Source organism: Sorex araneus, chromosome 2 (assembly GCF_027595985.1).
Source record: "Sorex araneus isolate mSorAra2 chromosome 2, mSorAra2.pri, whole genome shotgun sequence".
In the NCBI taxonomy this organism is placed as follows: Eukaryota; Metazoa; Chordata; class Mammalia; order Eulipotyphla; family Soricidae; genus Sorex; species Sorex araneus.
Window position 1 is genome coordinate 200,335,881 of NC_073303.1, and position 19,668 is coordinate 200,355,548.

The following is a 19,668-nucleotide window of genomic DNA, read 5'->3' on the forward strand; positions in this document are numbered from 1 at the left end:
GACTTTCCTTCTCTCCTGTGTGATACTGGGGTGTGTGTAGGGGTCTCTCCGCCCTTGGAGAAGCCCAGGTTCTCTCTTGAGCGCGTGACTCTCCACTCCCTCCCACTCTCTTCCTCCTTCCCTTCAAAACTCTCCAAATAAAATCTGTTTCACTGCACTGCTCATCTACTTCTGAAATTTTTTTCTGCGAGGCCAGACCAGAACCCAGTAGCCCTGGGTCCCGGCTGGCAGAGGCGGATGGGGAGAAAGTGACCGTCTCTCTCCTCCCCGCTTCACATAAACCCATGGGGCCCACCGACATTAAGTGGACATAGGTAATAAAAGATGAGATGATGGGTTGTTTGTTTTTGGTTTTGGTTTGGGGACCACATCTGGCAGTGCTCAGGGCTTCCTCCTCACTCTGTGCTCAAGGATCTCTCTTAGCAGGCTCGGGGGACCATAGGAGGTGCAGGGGATCGAACCCGGGTCAGCCACATGCTAGGCAAGCACCCCGCCTGCTGTACCATCGCTCCAGCCCTGAGAAGATAAGACCGTGAAAGGGCCCTCAGTAGTGCCAGGTGCGCCCTGTGACAAAGCCCAGATGGAGTCTTACGTACACGGAGAATTCCTGACAAGACCATCTGGGGGAATCGTGTATAACCTCCCAAAGGCGCTCCAGGCTTCCTCTCTCACACCCTTGTTCTTTCTTGAACCCGGATTCTTCTCTTCCTCTCCCCTAACATCTGAGTCCATGTCTTTCAATGGCAACTCTCTTGCTTCGCTATTTCGGCTCCTGAAACTTTTTTTCTGCAAGGGAAGGCGACAGACCTGGACGGCTTGGTGCTGGAGTGAGGACTGGCTCTCCTGCAAAGAGCAGTTCCGCGCTCCAGCCAGAGGTAACGGTTCCCTGAGCACTTGATGTTGAGCATCATCCCCCATCCGGTGCAAAGCAAGTGGGCTGGTCGGCTGCCTCATGGCTCTGGCGGGCCGCGTGCATCCGGGCCTGGGAGATGCTCACGGCCGACTTGATCAGCTCTGACCCACGTCAGGGAGGCCCCTGGGTGGCCGAGGAGGTGGGCAGGGCAGAGAGGTGGACACGGTTCTCTCAAGGCTCCCTGCCTTACTCCCCACCGAACCAAGCACCGCCACGCCCCCTAGAGGAGAGAAGGCAGAAGGCCACTCCCCCCGCCCCTGCTTCTCCATCCCTCTGCCCCGATACCTCCTGGGTTGAACCCGAGTAGCCACAGAGAGCTGCCCCCGTGCTAGGTGGAGCCGAGCGGGAAGGAGGGGCTGGGTTAGACCTGGAAGAAACAGGCGAGCAGCAAGACTCCCCGAGGCCTTTCCAAACCCAGCATCTCCTTCCCTTCCTTCCTCGCTTAGGGCTGCGCTGGGATTGCCCCTCTCACTAAAAACACATATGATAGTCAGGAGCTTCTGATTCACGAATTCTTTGCTTTCCCGTTTTGAGGCCACACCCAGCAGGGCTGGTTCCTGGCTCTGCTCAGGGATCGCGCCTGGCCGCGCTCAGGGAACCCTCCGGGGTGCCGGGCTTGGCCACGCCCACGGCAAGCGCCCTCTCCACCGTCCCATGATGCTTGGCCCAATGAAGGGGAAAGGGGGCCCCTGGACAGGCCCTCAGCCAGCGAGGCTGGTGGCCATGTAAGAAGCGAGGTGACAGGCAGGGTTCCTGGGGATGCCCTGGCAGTGCGAGGCCTCATGTGTTGGGTCCCCGGCACCACTTACACGCACCAGGACCCTGCTTCAGCTCCCAGCAGAATAGGGGCGTGGAGTGTAAGGGGCCCCACCTCCGCGATTCAGGGCATTTAGAGGAAGAGGGACGTGCCCCCACGTAAGCGGAGCCGGGTGATCAGCCAGGCACATCTGCGCCCCGAGAAGACCAAAGGACAGGCAGAGAGGCCATCACGGGGCGACCGGGAAAGCAAGGGACTGGAAAGGAACTGGAAGGCTCTGCAAGCAGGAGCCCCAGGGTAACGCCCCCCCCGCCCCCCCCACACACACACAGGCAGGAAGTAACCTCAGCCCAGTGGCCAGTGGGCGTGGCCCCAAAACCAAACAAAGTAAGTGAAAGGTCCCTGGGGCTGGAAGAGCAAGAGCTCAGCTCTGCCCTGTGAGCCGCAGGAGGAGTCTGACATCCTGACACAAGCCCCCTCCTCGGTACCCTGCCCCGCGCTTTCTCCCAGGCCGACACTCACGGCTGAAAAGGAAATCAGCCTGATGTAGACAGCAGGTTAGGGAAGGGCCCCCCACATCATGACAGTGAAGTTTCTGGGAAGCCATAAAGCCACTGGTCCTAAGGCTTGTGGGTACAGGACTCGAGACTTGGTAAGGCCTTCTCACACGGAGCAGCCTGGACCCCTCTCTCCAGGACGGACCTGAAGGAGGATCCTTGGGACCCCTCAGTTCCTTCCTTTAGCCTGATTAACCCTCAGCTAACCCAGGCCCGCGCAGGCCGGATCCTCCCCCAGAGAAGATCCAGCAGGAACAGAGGTCAAGAAAAGGAGTTTCATGGGGCTGGAGTGATAGCACAGCGGGTAGGGCGTTTGCCTTGCATGCGGCCGACCCAGGTTCGATTCCCAGCATCCCATATGGTCCCCTGTGGGATTACCGCCAGGGGTAATTCCTGAGTGCAGAGCCAGGAATAACCCCTGTGCATCGCCAGGTGTGACCCAAAAAGCAAAAAAAAAAAAGAAAGAAAAGGAGTTTCAAAGAAGACCACTCCTAACTTTACCTCCTTGGCAGCAACCCTCACCACGGACTCTTATCTAGCTAGAAAGCCCCATGTGGGAGCGGATTGGAGAAACACTATAAAAGCCACCTTGAGCAAAAGAAGGCCGCATATGCTGCCAGAGCCCACGTGCTGCTCGTGCCCCTGTGGTTTACCCAGCACCCACATCTCCCCTCTTGAGGCGCGGACTCTCCTGTCTAATGCTGGGTGGGTGGGGTTCTCTCCGCCCTTGCAGAAGCCCTTCTTCTCTCCCTCTCTCCTCCGTCCCCTGACTAAGACCCTCCAAATAACAACTGTTTTACTTCACTGCTCACCCACTCCTGGAAGTCCTTTCTGTGAGGCAGGACAAGACCCCGATGACCCTGGGGAAGGCCTCAGACTGACCTGAGCCCTTTCCTCTCCCCAACCTGAGTCCATGGCTCGAGAGAAAGTGGGTGGTGGAGGTCAACCCCTGTGCCGAGAAGACCAAGCTTGACGGTCCCCTGGCGGGGCTGGTGGGAGGGGCTCTGGCCCGGTGATCAGGGGCTCAGCGCAGACTCAGGCTTCCCAGAGGGCCTCAGGATGGCAGAGACGGATCAGGAGAGAGTGACTGTCTCTCTCTCCTCCCTGCCCCAGATAAGCCACCCATGGAGGCCACCGGGAAGAGGTGGCCCTTTTGTGACTGTAAATATTACAATAAGGGCAAACATTGTAAATGTTGACTGCTGAAGTGCCGTGGGCCAGGAAAGGGGGCGTGGGGGCGAGACTAGGCCAGCTGTGGCCACAGTGGAGCAGAGAAGGGGTTTGCCTCCCCCCTCTGGCACCACATACGGTCCCCTGAACCCTGCCCTGAGCACTGCTGTGTGCGACCCAAACACACACACACACACACACACACACACACACACACACTAGGGAACAGATGCACCACTGCATTACACTCTCCCCAGCCTGGCACTTTGCTTTCTGGCTTTTCTGGAGTTTTGTTTTGTTTCATTGGGTTATTATTATTATTATTATTATTATTATTATTATTATTATTATTATTATTTTGCTTTTTGGGTCACACCCGGCGATACACAGGGGTCACTCCTGGCTCTACACTCAGGAATTACTCCTGGCCGTGCTGGGGGACCATATGGGATGCTGGGAATCGAATCCGGGTCGGCCACGTGCAAGGCAAATGCCCTACCCGCTGTGCTATCACTCCAGGCCCTGGGTTGGTTTTTGTTTGTTGTTGTTGGGACTTGTCTTGCAAGTGTATGACACCAGGGGCCTCCAGCTGCCGTCAAATGCAAGGGGGTTCGGTTTACCTGGGCCTGAACAGTACCTAAGGGATTACCTGGGCCACCGCACGCACACGCTCGAGTGTGTGTGTGCGTGTGCGTTTGTGTGTGCGCGTGTGTGTGTGTGTGTGTGTGTGTGTGTGTGCTCGGTTTGCTGTCACTGATGGAACCCGAGGGGGTCGCGTACAATACAAGGGCATATGACTTAACCCGGTCCTTGTCTCTCCAGCTCAGCGTCCAGGTGGTCACTGAACGATCGTGGCCAGTAGAGGCGCTAATGACCGCCCAGGCTCTGGAAAGGGATAGGGCAGCAGGGCCACCTCATCCACGCCCCCCCGAGTTGGCGGGCCGAGCCATGCTCCTACAATGCGTCAGCACCGCGGGGGTGACCCCCCCAAAATTAAAATTGTACATCTAAAACGCGTGGGCGCACAGCTCACTCCTGAATCCCCCTGCGGGGGGCTCAGCCTCAGAGAGGGGAGACCCGGAAAGGCGGCGGGAAGGCGCACGGGTTGGGGAGCCCCCGGCACGGACCCCGCGCTCCCGCCCGCCGATGCAAACAAAGCTCGTCGCATCCCGCTCTCTGGGGTCCGGGGAAGCGGCCGCGCCCGCAGAGCCCGCCCAGCGCGATGGACCGATCCCGGCTATAAATAACGGCCCCGGGGAGAGGGGGGGCGAGGGGGAAACAACAGGTCGCCGCAGGAACACCAGCCCGAGCGAGGACCTGGCCGCTCCGGAGCGCACCCACCTGCGCCCTGTGCCCTCGGCCCGACGCGCGCGCTCCTCCCCACGCCCCCGGGCGCTGGCGACCTTGACCTGGCGAGGCGGCTCGTGAGCGGCGGCGGACACCTGCCTGTCCTCGCCCTGGAGGGGGAGGGCGCGCCCATGCACCTGCGCGCGGACACTACACCCCGGTGGGGTGGGGGTGGAGGTGGACGCGACTCCCCGTTCACCCAGAGCCCAGTAGGGGGCCGCGGGGAGCCTGGGGGCACGCTCGGGATACCCCCCAGCGGGGCCCCGCTGCCGGGCACCAGCTCAGATCCTGACCCAGCTCTCCTCTAAGACGCACGGTTAGGGGCGCGGGTGACGGGCTGCCCCCTCCTTGCTCAGGACCCTCCTCCACTCGGCGGCCCTCCCTGCCCGCCTGTCCCTGAGCCTTACCTGCAGGGTGCAATGTCCCCTCCCCGCCCCCTGGGATGGGAGCCCCCCACCCCCATCTCCACGCCGCGCCGCGTGCACTCACCGCCCTGGCAACTGCGCGCCGGCGCCCGCGGTGCCCGCTGCCCCAGACTGGGCAAAGCCGGGGAGGGGCGGGGCGGGGCTGGGCAATCCCCGCGCCTGGGGAAGGTGCTAGATTTTGCGGAAGAAGGCGGGGGGCAAAGCCAGCAAACGGGGGTGCTCTGGCTGGGCGGGGAGCGGGGCTCAGTCCGTGGCACGATCCCGGGGACCCTTCGCCGCTGCCACGGCTCCCCACTCCGCAAAGCGGGGCTCGGCCCCTGCGCAGTCTGTTTGGAGGACCTGGGACCCCAATACCGGGAGAGGCAAGCTTCACGCCCGCCCTATGTGGATGTGTTTAGGGAGGGAGCTACAGAACTCGGGATCCCAACTCAAGACCCCCCGGAACCGCTGAGGTCTCTGACAAGCCCAGAGCTGACATTGGGGCGATGGGCTCCACCCTCGGCAGCTCCCCATCACCCAACGCTCTCTTTTTCCCTCGGCGACTCTCTGGGTGAAGGTGGGCGGCCCGGGCTGGGACGATGACGCCACCGACTGTAAAACAGCCGCGTTCTCCCTCCAGCACCGTCCTACTGGCGGCTCCCTGGGTCTCTGGGCTTGACTGCTTGTTCTTTCAAGGTGTGTTCCCTCTGGAACACTATCCCTTTCCTCCCCGCACCCCCGCATCTTCTCTAGGTTTCCTTCAACAGAAACTACCTCGCTTCAGGGCCTGAGGGATGGGACAGCAGGTGGGGAGCCTGACTCAAACCAGGAGGACCCGGGTTGAATTCCCCCCCCCCACCCCGCCCCCCGGGACCGCATATGGTCCTCCACGTCCAAGAGCCGTCTCTGAGCACAGAACCAGGAGTAAGCTCTGCTAAGGCCTCCCCCAACACTCCCCCTGCACAAAAAAAAAAAAAACCTTGCTTCATTCACCAAAAAAAAAAAAAAAGAAGGAAAGATCTGATAAGGCATTTGCCATCCACAATGCCACCCCAGGTTTGGTCCTTAGTACCCCGCATGCTCCCCTGAGCCCACCGGGAGTGATTCTTGAGTGCAAAGCCAGGTGTAAGCCCTGAGCATCATCGGTGTGGCCCAGGAAAAGAAAAAGAAAAAAAGCAACGGGTCAGAGCCATAATGCTGCGGGTAGGGCGTTTGCCTTACTTGTGGCGGATGTGGGTTCAGTCCTGGCATCTCATATGGTCCCCCAAGCACTGCCAGGAGTGATTCCTGAGTGAAGAGCCAGGAGTAGCTCCTGAGCATTGCTTTGGTGTGACTGTCCCCACCCCAAAAGAAAATTTTAAAAAGAAAGAAAGAAAGAAAGAAAGAAAGAAAGAAAGAAAGAAAGAAAGAAAGAAAGAAAGAAAGAAAGAAAGAAAGAAAGAAAGAAGGGGGCTGGAGAGATAGCACAGCGGGTAGGGCGTTTGCCTTGCCCGCGGCCGACCCGGGTTCAAATCCCAGCATCCCATATGGTCCCCTGAGCACAGCCAGGGGTAATTCCTGAGTGCAGAGCCAGGAGTAACCCCTGTGCATCGCCAGGTGTGACCCAAAAAGCCAAAAAAAAAAGAAAGAAAGAAAGAAAGAAAGAAAGAAAGAAAGAAAGAAAGAAAGAAAGAAAGAAAGAAAGAAAGAGAGAGAAAGAAAGAAAGAAAGAAGGAAGGAAAGGAAGGAAGAAAAAAAAAGAGGAACATAATATGACACAGACCATCCTGCTTTCCGCCCTAAATAGTGACAGTTACGACTCAAATAATCCGGGAAACTTTCTGGTGCCAAGGAGGCTGCTGCTGTTTGGACCCTGTGTGCCAGAGGGGGCGGCCCCTGCTTCAACCAGCTTTCAGTTGTGAACGACCCTTATTCCTACCTGTGAGACTGTGGGGCGCGAGTGTCTAAGTGTGTCTGACTTCCTTTCCTCCTTTCCCTTCTTTCTTTTTTGGTTTGGGGCCACCCCGGTGCTTCTGGGGGCTTGCTCCCATCTCTGTGCTCCGGGATCACTCCTGGAAGCGCTGGGGGACCATAACCAGTGTTGAGGATGGAATCATAGTCAGGTGCTCGCAACACAAGCACCTTAATGCCCATACACCTCTTTCATCCCAGGGCCGCTGACATACTACAGCAGCTAGGGCCGTTTTCTTGCACGTGGCTGACCCAGGTTCGATCCCTGGGACCCCATTTTGTCCCCCAAGCACCACCAGGAGTGATCCCTGAGCACAGAACTAAAAATAAGCCTTGAGTGAGACCCAAAAAATAGGGGTGGGGCGTTACCTCTCTAGTTCCTAAATGGTCACATTTAATTGAAACAACCACCTGAGGGATTTTTTTCAATTTTTACAGAAAAGTTTTATTTTTTTTTCAGAAAAGTTGCTATTTTCAAAGGCACCATACAAAAACAATAGCTCCCAGGGGCCAGGTACCCAGTCCAACAATAAATAAATAAAAATAACAGGGCCAGGAGGGAAAGTGATACGCATGATACTGTATCAGTAACAGTACTGTAAACCACAGTACCCAACAAGGGAATTTAAAAAAAAAAGGTGCCTGCCATGAGGCAGGCTGGGGGGCAGGAGGGAAACTGAGGACATTGGTGGAGGGAAGTAGACACTGGTGAAGGACTGGGTGTTGGAACATTGTATCCTGGAAATGCAATCATGAATAACTTTGTTACAGTGATTCAATTTGAAAAAAAAAATTCTAATTTACGTAATGGGATCAGAGAGATGGATAGCTCAATGGGCAAGTGTATTAAAAAATACTTTGCTTGTGGGGCTGAAGAGCTAGCGCAGAACGGTGGGTAGGGCACTTTCCTCACACAAGGTGAGCTGGGGTTTAGTATCTGACACCCCTGAACACACCAGGAATGATGCATGTGTACATGTGTGTGCGTATATATATATGTGTGTGTGTGTGTGTGTGTGTATGATACATATATCAGATATATGTGATCTGCTTGTGAGAAGGCTTGCCTTTCATTTTTCCCCCCTTGCCGCGCAGGGAGGGACCCCCAAGCTCTGTTCACTTTCCTGCCCTGCACTCCCCTCCCCTCTGACCTGCAGCAGAACTGGCGCTGGCATCTCTGCCAGGGACGAGGGACGAGGGACGAGGGACGCAGGCTCTTCCCAGCTGGCTAGTGCTGATTCCGAGCTCGGACTGTCCCTCCTGAAGCCCTGAGCTGGCTCCCCAGTCTGGGGTTTCTCTCCATGAGAGCCAGGAGGAATTCCACGCCCAGCTAATATTCAGTGAGATAAGGTCACACTGCATTCTTTTTTCTTTGCTTTTTTTTACGGGGGGGGGGGCGTGTCACACCCAGTGATGCACAGGGGTTCCTCCTGGCTCTGCACTTAGGAATTACTCCTGGCAGTGCTCGGGGGACCCTATGGGATGCTGGGAATCGAACCTGAGTCGGCAGCGTGCAAGGCAAACACCCTCCCTGCTGTGCTATCACTCCAGCCCCACACTGCATTATTTTCTTTTTCCTTTTTTAAGTATTTTTATTAGTATAGCAGAGAGACTCTTGCCCGCACGTCTGGCTGTCTTCCCCGGGGCCCCTTGGAGGGGATGGGCTCCAGCTTCCCTCCCCACCCCAAGCAGAGCTCCTGGGCGGCCGAAGACCACCGGAACCTAGCTACAGCCATGCTGGAGGCCCCTCTCTACAAGTTCAGACAGGCCTCACGCATGAAGGTACCGGCAGAGGAACCCAGGTGTGTGTAATCCCATCAACGGCCAACATCCAGAGACTTAAAAGCAAGCTCTCAGAAGCGCGAAGCCGCAAGCGGCCTCACGATATCTTTAGCCTACTTCTCCCTCTGGGAGAAACTAGCAATCTTCTGAGAGTTTCCTGCCCACATGGGACAGCCTTGCAAGCTTCCCATGGTGTATCCATATGCTAAATCTAGTAATAAGCTGGATCTCATTCCCCTGACCCTGAAGAGCTCCCAGTGCAACATCGTTGGGAGGGCCAAGTTCAGATGGACTTCTAAGATCTCAGGGAAAAGACGAAATGAGATGTTACTGGGCCTGCCCGAGAAATTGGTGTTTAACGGGCTATCGTGATCGTGATCGTGAAGCATTTTTATTATTGAGTTTGTTTGGGGGCCAGGCCCAGCAGTGCTCAGGGGTTACTCCTCGCCATGTTTGGGGGACCATAGGGATGCCGGGAATTAAATCTGGGTCGGCCGCATGCAAGGCAAGCACCCTGCCCACTGTCTATCTATCTCTCTGGCCTGTGGCCTCCACCATACCCTACTCTTTCCAAAGTAGTTACTCCCCCTCCCCATAGAGCAGTAACTCCTGTTTCTTTTCAACTCAATGTTTTTCAGGCCAAAGATAATTTCTTTTTAGTTTGACCTTTCACAACTGCCTTGGAGAATGATGGGGAGCTGCAAGATAAAGCTTCACACTGTGGTTTTGTTTGTTTATTTGGGGGGGGCAACACACCCCAGAGGTGCCTGGGGAAACCTGTGGGGTATGGGGATGGAACCTGGGCCCACCAGGTCCGAGGCGAGTGCCTTAGCCCTGTGCCATCTTTCCAGCCCACGTCATCCAGGAGGAGAACCTAGAAGCAAAGGACTCGAGAATCGCAAATCCCTTATTGTGCAATGTTCTAAATTTAGGCCAAGGTGCGACTGGGATTAGACCCAGGGAAAGGAGACAATATCGGGGGCACGACTGACCTGGAAGGTGGTCTGGGCGTCTGGCCGGGGGAGCTTTCCCAGTAACCCGAGAGTCCTCTGCCCCATGGCCTGGGCACCTGCTTCCAGGACTCGGCTATTTGTGGTGAGTGCGCTCACACCGCGCTCCTCGCAACCTTCTATTTAAGTCAGACCCTGGGCTCGTGGGCCCGGCACCTTCTTCTTCAATGCCAGGAAGACCTTCCCTGGCTTGTCACTCATCATTTGGGACACTCGCCCTTTAAACACGGCAACCAAAGAACAGGATTGAATGTTTTAAGAAGTTAATAGTAATGATAGCTTTTTTTTTTTTTTCTGTTGACGTTTTCATGTCCAACAACCGGGACCATGGCACGCTGACTGGAGCCTACACACAGTAATCTCTAATATCGGGTGTCAACGGGGACCCCTGGGCTTCAGTGAAGCATCTGAGACTCAAAAATGAGAACTCAGGGGAGCAAGAAATGTCAAGTGGAGCAAAGAAAGGCTCTTCAACAAATGGTGCTGGCATAACTGGACAACCACTTGTAAAAAAAATGGGTTTAGATCTCGATCTATCACCATACACAAAATTCAGGTCAAAATGGATTAAATACCTCAACATCAGACCAGAATCCATAAGGTACGTTAAAGACAAGGTTGGCAAAACGCTCCACGACATTGAAGCTATTGGTATATTCAAAGATAACATGCCACTGACCAACCAAGTGGAAACAGATAAAAATTTGGGACTATATTAAACTAAGAAGTTTCTGCACTGCAAAAGATACAGTGACCAAAGTACAAAGACAATCTACAGAATGGGAAAGAATATTCACCCAATACCCATCAGATAAGGGGCTGATATCAAGGATATACAAGGCACTGGTTGGAATCTACAAGAAGAAAACTCCCAACCCATCAGAAAATGGGGGATGGAAATGAACACAAACTTTCTCAGGGAAGAAATAGGAATGGCCAAAAGGCACATAAAAAAATATTCTTCATCACTAATCATCAGGGCGATGCAGATCAAAACAACTATGAGATACCACCTAACACCACAGAGACTGGCCCACATCCAAAAGAACAAAAGCAACCGCTGTTGGCGTGGATGTGGGGAAAAAGGGACCCTCCTACACTGCTGGTGGGAATACCGACTGGTTCAGCCCTTTTGGAAAACAGTATGGTCACTTGTCAAAAAATTAGAAATTGAGCTCCCATTTGATCCAGCAATACCACTTCTGGGAATATATCCCGGAGAGGCAAAAAAGTACAGTGAAAATGACATCTGCACTCGAATGTTCATTGCAGCACTGTTTACAATAGCCAGAATCTGGAAAAAACCCGAGTGCCCAAGAACAGATGACTGGTTAAAGAAACTTTGGTACATCTATACAATGGAATTCTATGCAGCTGTTAGAAAAAATGAAGTCATGAACTTTGCATATAAGTGGATCAACATGGAAAATATCATGCTAAGTGAAATGAGACAGAAAGAGAGGGACAGACATAGAAAGATTGCACTCATCTGTGGAATATAAAATGGCAGAGTAGGAGACTAATACCCAAAATAGTAGTTTATAATACCAGGAGGTTGTCTCCATGGCTTGGAAGCTAGCCTCACACGCTGGGGGAAAGTCATCCCAGATAGAGAAGGGAACACTAAGTAAAATGTGATTGGAAATCCCGAGCGGGGAGGGAGATGCACGCTGAAAACAGAATATAGACCAAACACGATGGCCACGTAGTGCCTCTGTTGCAAACCACAACACCCAAAAGGAGAGAGAGAGAACAAGGGGGAATGCCCTGCCACAGAGGTGGGGTGGGGCGGGGGGGATGGGGTGGGAGGGTGGGAGGGATACTGGGAACATTGGTGGAGGGGACTGGGCACTGGTGGAGGGATATAAACAAAATGCAAACATGAAAGTTCACAAGTTTGTAACTGTAACTCATGGTGATTCACTAATAAATAAATAAATAAATAACAATTTTTTAAAAATGAGAACTCAGGGGGCTGGAGCAATAGCACAGCAGGTAGGGCGTTTGCCTTGCACACAGCAGACCCGGGTTTGATTCCCAGCATCCCATATGGTCCCCGGAGCACCGCCGGGTGTAATGCCTGAGTGCAGAGCCAGGAGGAACCCCTGAGCATTGCCGTTTGTGGACCCCCCCCGCCAAATAAGTAAATCTAAATAAATAAATAAATTAAAATAAATGAATGAGAACTCAGCACGCCTAAGCGCTTTGGGTGCATTTCCCAAGAACAAGCTTAGTCTCCCGGAACCACAGCGCCACGATCGTACTCAGAAAACTGCAGTTTCAGGTGCTGCCCCCTCTTCTCCCATCCACACCCTGGGGTGGCAGCTGCCCCCGTTCCACCCTGTTTGGGTTTTAGTTTGGGGACCACACCCAGAGGTGCTCAGGGATCATTCCTGGAGGGGATCAGGGGCCCTATGGGGTGCTAAGAACTGAGCTAGGGTCAGCTGGGTACAGGCAAGGGCCTCTCCCACCGTGGGGTTCTGAGTACTTACTTCTGTCTTGGGGCCACCCCGGCTGATGGTTAGAGGCCACTCTTGGCGACGAGCTCCGGAAAGCAAGCAGTTCCAGGGGTGAAGCCTGAGATTCCAGCATGAGAAGCACCACCCTCTGAAGCATCTCTGCAGGCCCCAAATATGACGATGCTGACACCAGAAGCTAAGGGAAGGGACCATTTTCTGCGTGGTTTGCTTGCTTACTTATACACAGGTGCAGGGTAAAGAGTTATGTCCAGTAGCCATTGAGAGATTTTTGTTGTTAAGTCACTCTGGGATGCTCAGGGCTCACCCCTGGCAGTGCTGGGGTGGGGGGTGGAGAAGTGGGGTCTGGTGGTGCCGGTTCAGCCATATGCCAGGCAAAGCATCTAAATTTGGATTCCCTTTTCTTCCTGTGGTTGATTTCCTTTCTACAAAGTTTAATTCAATTTTTACTTCAGTTTGGATTCAATTTTAGTTTTCTCATCTTGATACTCCATCTTAATTTCTTTTTTTTTTTTGGGTCACACCCGGTGATGCACAAGGGTTACTCCTGGCTCTGCACTCAGGAATCACCCCTGACGGTGCTCAGGGGACCATATGGGATGCTGGGAATCGAACTCAGTTCAGCCGCGTGCAAGGCAAACGCCCTACCCGCTGTGCTATCGCTCCAGCTCCCATCTTAATTTCTTAAATACTAGAAAGTCAAACTACTCCCAGCAGGTATGTTGGTTTGGATTTGGGTTTGGGTTTGGGTTCAGGGTATCCCTGGTGCTGCTCAGGGTCTGTTCCTGGCTCTGCACTCAGGAGTGACCCCTGGCAGTGCTCAGGGCACTAAATGTGTTTCTAGGGACTCAACTCAAAGCTGGCAGGATGCAAGGGAACGAGCTTGACCCCTGCACTCTCTCGCTGTAATGAGCGGCATGCTTAATAAACCCCTTCCACCTCATTCCCACCTACCCACTGCAGCTAATTTATTGGGTTCTAGATTATTCTTCTGGAGATTTTTTTCAATAATGAGCAGAGAATCAAATATTTTACTATTTCTTCTTATTTAACTTCCCGAGTATAATACAGGTCCTCCTTTATAGGCCCGTCCTCCTTCCCTTCCCAATGTGGTCGCACATACTCATTGCGGCCACAGTTCCATTGCATGTGTGCTCACTGGGGGTCGCACCTGAGTGATGCTTGCAGTTCCACCAGGGGGTGCCATAGAGCTCACTCATGTGCTCCCCCTCCCAAGATGACATTCCCCGCCCAAGGATTTGTACATCTTTCCGGGGCAGTGCTTGCCAGGGGTCTCATAGGTTAGTAATGGTGTCTGCACACGCGCTCACTGGGGCTCATACTCCTGGCCACAGTGCTCACATCTTTTCATGGTTCACTAGGGGCCACACCCTTTCTTTTTTGTTTTTTGGGATCACGTCTAGTGGTGATACTCAGGAGCTACTCCTGGCTCAGCATTCAGGAGTCACTCCTGGCTGTGCTTGGGGAATCTTATAGGATGCCAAGGATCAAAGTCGGGCCAGCCATGTTCAGGCAAGCACCCGACCCACTGTACTATCACTCGGGCCTGGAGTCATGCGCTTTAAACGCAGATCACACAGCAGGGGCCTGGTCAGAGAGTGATGACACTCATGACCTGACACGGAGAAATCCGGTGCATCTGTCCCCAAGCCCGTTGTTGCAACAATGTTGCAATTTTACTGGAGAGTCAGAGGCACTTTACTCGCAGAAGAAATATACATTTTGGGGGGAGGTTCACAGGACTGCCTCCGGAGGTTTTATGTTATGGCCTGCCGGAGAGCCTCCTGTTCAACCTCCTTTTATTTATTAAATTAACATACAAACCAATCATATTCAGCCACATAGGCGAATATGCAAATCAACAAATGGAAACAGTAACCGCCATTTAAAGTTACAGTAACCAAACATAAACCCTTTACATCCAGGCCTAGCTAGGCCTGAGATTATGGGATATTGTATACCAACACCCGTCCACCCCTCTGACCCTGTGTGGCTATTTCACTGGCCAATATATCCTGAAGACCCCTGTCTCCTGTCACGGCGCTCTCCTTCCACCCCTTCTTATTGTGCCAAGTCTGGTACTTGCAGACGGGGGGAGTGAAGCTCTCTGACTCCCCACTGGCTACCCAAGAGTCCCTGAGTTTACCTAACCAACCGCCCTCAGGTACGGGCCAGGACACTGCCTCCCAAATGTTGTACAAAAAATGTTGCACAAGTAACTTTCCACCTATAAAGGTGTTCACAAGGGTGTAGGAGGTTCTTGAAGGCGAGTTCCTCCCTATGAAATGACCGGGCCAAGGCTGAACACATATTAAAGTGGCACGGAGCCACGTTCCCACCTCTGGGAGCTGTCGGGTCTTGCCTTTCCACCAGCTTCCGCTACTGACCGGCTCCTCTTGGCCAACTGGTTGGGTTAGAACCTTCTCTTCTGGGTGCTCTTTGTCATAGTCTTATTTTGGGGGGTTCCGAGCACTGAGACCTTGGGGTGCTCTGGGGGTTCATCAGGACCACTTCCCCACCGTTCTGGGGAATGTGGGTGACAAGAATGGAATCCACGGGCCTTACCCATGTGCTGCCTTTTGTAAATTAGATTTTTAGGGGGTTCGAACTGGTCAGTCTCTCAGAACGATTTACACATGCAGGCTATTCATCCTCCCTGCTAATAGGTTGGTTGGGGGGGGCTGATATTTTGGGGGGAACCGCATCTGGTGGTGCTCAGGGCTCACTCCTGGTTCTGAGCTCAGAGATCGCCCACGGTGGCGCTTGGAGGGGGGGGGAACCATCTGCGATGCCGGGGCACGAACCCGGGTCGCGCTTTGGGGGGCCATCTGCGTTGCTGGGGCTCGAACCCGGGTCGCACGCCTGCAAGGCAAGTGCCTCCCCGCTGGGCTCCGGCTCTGGCCCCAGGTTTTGTTGCTCCGGCTCTGCGGGCTTTGGTTCTCAATATTCCCAAGCGTTAACAACCGACTTCTGCCCCTTGCAGCTGAACTGGGGTCGGGGGAAGGGGATCCCCGAAAAGCCTCGCGGCAGCCACGCTCTCCGCCCCAGAGGGCCCCGCGTTGCCCGATCTGAGCTGGGGGGCGGGGCTGCGCGTGCGCACTGCGGGCGGGGCGGGCGCGGGCTCCGGGGAACCCCGCTGGGGGGAGCGCGAGGTCCGCAGTTTCCCTCCCGGAAGCCCCGCCCCGGCCTGCGGCTCGGCTGATTCGGCGATTGCGCGTGCGTGACGCGCGCGCTGCGCTCCCTCGCGGCCGGCCGGCCCCGGTGCGGGCTGAGCACACCCCGCGGGGGCTCGCGGCCCCCCACCGCCCCGGGCCCCCCCCACCCGCTCCGGGGAGACCGAGCCGGTGCAGGCGTCTCCTCCCGCAGCTGCTTCCCCCGCATGCTGCTCCCCAGCCCTCACCCCTTCCTCCTGGCGGGTGGCTCTGCCTCAGAATCAGGGAGCAACCGAGTGTCTGTCCCCGCTCCCAGATCCAAGCTGCCCACCGACCCCCCCGGGGAGAGGCCGGCGCGAGAGGGGCCGCCCACGACGCCCAGCGCCCTGCCCCGCCCGTGCAGATCTCTGGGGTCCCCGGGCTGCACGCCCCACAGCGCTGTCCTTACCGCGATTGGAAGGGAATCAACCGGAGCCGCAAAGAAGCGCCCAGAAAGGGGAATCCCGAGCCTCGAAGGTTCTGCACCCTACGGGGAGGGCGCTGAAGCCTTTCGCCGGGGTGTATGTGTCGGGGGGCCTTAGGGAGGTGCCCTGCCCCAGGCCTGATTGGGGAAATCCTTGAGAGAACCAGCCCCCAGCCCTTGGCCTCTGCCCCTACTGGCGGGAGGGGCCGAGGTTTCTGTCCTCCCGAGCCGGGCTTGGCCCCCGCAGCCCCCCGTTGGAAAGCCACCTAGACGCCCACCAGGATCGCGCCTTCAGCATGAAGTCGGACTTGATGAAAGGGCTCCTTAGGAATTAGCGGACACTTGTCAGGAACTGGGGACAAAGAAGAATATATTTTTGCAGGGAGAGAGGGGTTCAGCGGTGAAACAACTAATGTATTTGGGGGGTGGGCCACCCAGTGGTCCCACAGAAGTCTGTGGTGCTACCGACGTCTGGCCAAGAGGCAGGCACCAACGCTTGCGAGGTGAGAGGGGGAGCCAGCTTTAATGGCACATGTGGACTCCACCTCACTAAAGCCAAAACGGGGCGCACCCCGAATGCAGTTCACACAGAATGTAGATAGGTGAGACCCGGGATAGGCGGATCCTAGCAGAATAACTTGCTCGTCTCACACACACAAGTTGCTAACACATGGTGCTCGGTCCCATCAGGAGTGAACACATTCTGTTCTGTATAGACGTTTCCTAGTCGCTTCTGTGCCCCGTTTCATCCTGCTCAACCAACCGGGCGGGTCTGGTTTGGATCCTCTGTTCTGGGTGATGCCTTGGACCTCCTCACCTTCGCCTAGCACCTGGAATGGGCCCCTTGGAGGTTCTGCCTCTCAGTTCCCACTTCTGCTCCTCATGTTCCTGCTGTAGCGGTGCTCAAGGCTTCCTCCTGGCTCTGTGCTCAGGGGGTCATTACTGGCAGTGCTCAGAGCACCCTCTGCAGTGCTGGGCTCACACCAGGATCACTCATGTGCGAGGCAAGTCCCTTCACCCCTGTCCTGTCTCTGGCACCTCAGTCCATGGTTCCGGGGTCAAAGACATAGCACAGTGATAAGGCCCTGGCCTCGCATGCAGCTGGCCCAGTTTCATCCCTGGTGCCCCATCTGGTCCCCCAAGCTCTGGCAGGAGTTATCTGTGAGCACAGAGCCAGGAGGAAGCCTTAAGCACAAACAGCTGTAGCCTGACCCCACCCCACCCCCTAAAAATACCCTACCTTCAAGTACACTTCCTTTCATTTTAGGTTTTCCTTCATATCTATCAGCGCTCAGGGGCTACTTTTAGCTCAGAAATCACTCTCAGGGGGTCTCAGGACACTATGCAGGGGCCAACCTATATTTTCATTGTGTTTGGGGGCCACACCCGGCAATGCTCAGGGGTTACTCCTGACTCCGTGCACAGGAATCCTGGTGGTGCTCAGGGGATCATATAGGATCCTGGGATCAAACCCAGGTTGGCCACATGCAAGGCCAGCATCTTTTTTTTTTCTTTTTGGGTCACACCCAGCGATGCTCAGGGGTTACTCCTGGTTCTGCACTCAGGAATTACTCCTGGCGGTGCCTGAGGGACCATATGGGGTGCCGGGAATCGAACCCAGGAACCCGGGTCGGCTGCGGGTTGGCTGTGTGCAAGGCAAACGCCCTACCTGCTGTGCTATCTCTCCGGCCCAAGGCCAGCATCTTACCCGCTGCTTATCTCTCCAGCCCCAATGTATGTTTTAAGGTTCTTCAACATGGGACACAACCAGGTCCTAACAGGGCCCACCGTCCTTTTTTTCTCTTTTGGTTTTTTGGGTCACACCCGACATGCTCATGGGTTACTCCTGGCTCTACACTCAGGAATCACTCCTGGCAGTGCTGGGGGAACCAGATGGGGTGCCAGGGATCGAACCCGGGTGAGTAGTGTGCAAGGTAGACGCCCTAGCCACTGTACTATCGCTCATGCCCCATCCCCCCCCTTTTTAAATTTGGGGTCACATCTAACAGTATCAGAAATACTCCAAGCTCAGTGCTCAGGGGTTGCTTCTGATGGTGCTCAAGGGACCATACGAAGCTGAAATTAGAAGCAGGACCTCTGAGTGACCCCTTCTAGGAGCTGAGCAGAGATGAATAGGGCAGAAATCACAAAGTTACAAGAATAAATGAACAAGTCTGATCCCTTGCCAAAGAACTGGGTCACAGAAACAATGAATAAATGTCTGTGTGGAACTTGAAACAAATCATTTATTGTAACAGCATTGTATGTGTTAGCAAACAGTGTATATGTTAAGAGAAACATGTTCTGCCTACAGAGCAGTGTAGCATGTATACAGACCCGTATGGGGCGGAGAGATCGTATAGCGGGTCTGGGGTTTGCCTTGCACGTGGCTGACCCAAGTCCAATGGCCATCCCATAGGATCCCCCGAGCACTGCCAGGAGTGACCCCTGAGCTTCGCCAGGTATGGTCCCAAATACAAAAACAAACAAATAAACAAACAAATATGTTTAAAAACCTGTATGACCTGCCCCAGGACTCAGTCCTGTTCAGAACAGCCAGGTTGAGTTTGATGCGTCGGGAAATGGGGCCTCTCCTAGTCGTCCTTTGCTGCCGGCCTCTGGGCCACGGTGCCGAGGATTGAGTCTGGAGCCTCCTTCGTGCAGAGCAGGTAGCAGAGGGGAAGCTGGACCGGGTGTCAGTCCTGCTCCCGGAGTCCTGGCTCGGGACCGACCTCAGTCCTGATGGACAAGCTTGATGATGTCACTTTTGCCTCACGTGGTTTGTTCAGTTGCAGAATGTGAATCATTTTATTTACTTTTTGCTTTTTATTACTTTTTGCAATGCTCTGGGGTTACTCCTGGCTCTGTGCTCAGGGATGACTCCTGGCGGTGCTCAGGGGACCATATGGGATGCCGGGGATCGAATCCAGGTGGGCCGAGTGCAAGGCAAATGCCCTCCCCGCTGTGCTATCACTCTGCCCCCAGAATGGATCATTTTAGCCTTGCCCTAAGTGTCTGAGAGGATGGAAGACAGCTCCACAAAGGCTCAGGTAGATGCCCCAGGGAGTGTGGAGAATCTTTTTTTTTTTTCTTTTTGGGTCACACCCGGTGATGCACAGGGGTTACTCCTGACTTTGCACTCAGGAATTACTCCTGGCGGTGCTCCGGGGACCAATACAGGATGCTGGGAATCGAACCCGGGTTGACCGCGTGCAAGGCAAACGCCCTCCCTGCTGAGCTATCACTCCAGCCTCATGGAGAATCTTTTTCATCTTGATTGTGGGCACAGTCAGGCACTGCAGGCTTCTAGGGAACTGAATGTTTCTGTTTATTGGTGTTTCTGTTTCAGGGGCACACCCGGAGAAAGCTCAAGGCTTTCTCCTGACTCTGTGCTCAGGGATCACTTCTGGCACCAATCAAGGGCCCTTACCCCCTGTGCCATCTCCCTGGCCCTAGTATTACTTGAATAGGGGCTCCTCTGACAGTGCTGGGGTGACGGGGGGGTCTATGTGGTGCCAGTGGTCTGATTCAGGGTGTGCCACATGTTGAGCTGCACTTCCCTGGTCTCTATCGTCATTTCTTTTTTATTTTATTTTATTTTATTTTTTGCTTTTTGGGTCACACCCGGCAATGCACAGGGGTTACTCCTGGCTCTGCACCCAGGA

General features: G+C 54.7%; 1 protein-coding gene across 2 annotated transcripts in view; it reads right to left on the reverse strand.

Moving 5' to 3' along the window:
* The window catches only part of HLCS (holocarboxylase synthetase), a 173,068-nt gene extending 157,032 nt beyond the window's left edge, over window positions 1–16,036 (reverse strand). The window contains exon 1 of one of the 2 annotated variants that reach the window (XM_055129225.1): window positions 15,989–16,036. The gene's annotated coding sequence lies outside the window, so the exon portion shown is untranslated. Of the gene's footprint in view, window positions 1–5,233; window positions 5,512–15,988 lie in introns of those variants that run through there. The other variant, XM_055129226.1, reaches the window with a different exon arrangement.
* Between the last annotated feature and the right edge of the window lie 3,632 nt (window positions 16,037–19,668).